Here is a 1,651-nt window from a genome sequence, read left to right on the forward strand (position 1 = left end):
AGGTCCAAGTAGTCACAAAACATCTCGAAAATAGCGGATGGCGGCCCACCTATTTGGGTGGAGCTACGAAGGAGCGATCTCGCATATGTTCAAGAGAGCCATGATAAAAGGGGAGAAGGGAAGCCAAACACCCAATGAAGTGAACATGAGTTTATATACCCACATCCACTCCAGGACATCAGGAGCCTCCAGGTTAAGCTGGCAAATGCGTTCCCAGAGGCCCAGTACTAAGACCTCATAATTCGCCTCCTCGACGCCACCGCGGCACAATGCTTCCGAATCACGAATCTCTTGTAACTCCTCCGCGGTCACTTTAGAAGACGTGCTTGTGACATCAGTAGTACACCAGGCATAACGATTCATGGAGAGTCGCTGCACCATACCTACAGTGAGGGTACCACTTAAACCGTGAGGTTGGGAGAAGGTCCTAAGCCAAAAAATAAGTTATCCTACACCTAAACTAATATCATTCTGCATTAAACCATTCTAATCTAAACCTCAAGAAAAAGACACTTACGGCACCTTCTTAGAAACTATCTAACAAAGCCAGTTTTTAAACCTAAAAGCCAAAAGCAATGGATAAAATCGTGATTGCAATGCCAAAAAATGAAGCAAAATAACGTAAACAAGATTACTTACCAAAAAAATGAGTAGAAAAAGTTGCAGGAGAATACTTGATGGTACTACCGTGGCAGAGTGAATCCGGCAACAAAGAAGAAGGCAAGGAAGGAATGATAAAGTTAGTAAGCGAAATGAGGAAAACTAAGGTGGTGGTAGTTACGAAGGAGAAAAGGGAATGGAGAAAATGAAAAGGTAACCGTAACTGAGGAAGAAGAAGTGCGAAAGGCCTAGGGGCAAAATGGACTTTTCTACGTCTTTCAAATCACCCTTAAAGAGCATTAAATGCTCTGGGCACGAAAACCGAAGCGACTTCTCCCAGTAACGGTTTGGGGCAACTCACGTGCACGAAGAAAGCGCGAGAAGCGTGAGTCCCGTCGACGAGATCGTAATCAGAAGAAGACAACTACACACAAAGACACGAGTCAGGTTAATGCACCAACCGTAATTCTTACGACTTGCCACACTGGAGGCACTGTTCTGGCCTAACCTAATAAAAGTCAGAGATTCATCCGACGGTCTCATAGTCCAACGGATTCCCGATCTGCTTAAGTCAAGGTGTCCCTCGCATAACACAATTCCCTAGCAGAAGTCTGGATAGCTGGTAGAAGCTTCCAAACAAATGGGCCTAAACAGAAGAGTCAACTCGAGAACCAAAAATAAAGGAAAGGGACCTACGCTTCCCGCAGATACATCATTTTTACTTTAAGTAACCGTCTCTTTGTACAGACAGTTACTTTAACAGAATGTCCTTACAAGTGACTCGATCTGTCGACCCATCGGCAGCTCTCGGCTCCATACCTCATCTCAACTCTCGCGTTCAGGTTTCACTCCTCACGTTCAACAATTCACACTCTACGAGTCCGACGCACACCCGAACATAATTTAATAATTGACATTAATTAGCTTACATTTTCAAAATTATATTTTACGTCAATATAAAATAGCGTGATGAATAGCAAATTGCTTCTAAGTTTTATGAAAGTTAACAATCTAATTAAAATATATTAGTTGAATGTCCTAATTCAACGGT

Source organism: Arachis ipaensis, chromosome B05 (assembly GCF_000816755.2).
Source record: "Arachis ipaensis cultivar K30076 chromosome B05, Araip1.1, whole genome shotgun sequence".
NCBI classification, from domain to species: domain Eukaryota; kingdom Viridiplantae; phylum Streptophyta; class Magnoliopsida; order Fabales; family Fabaceae; genus Arachis; species Arachis ipaensis.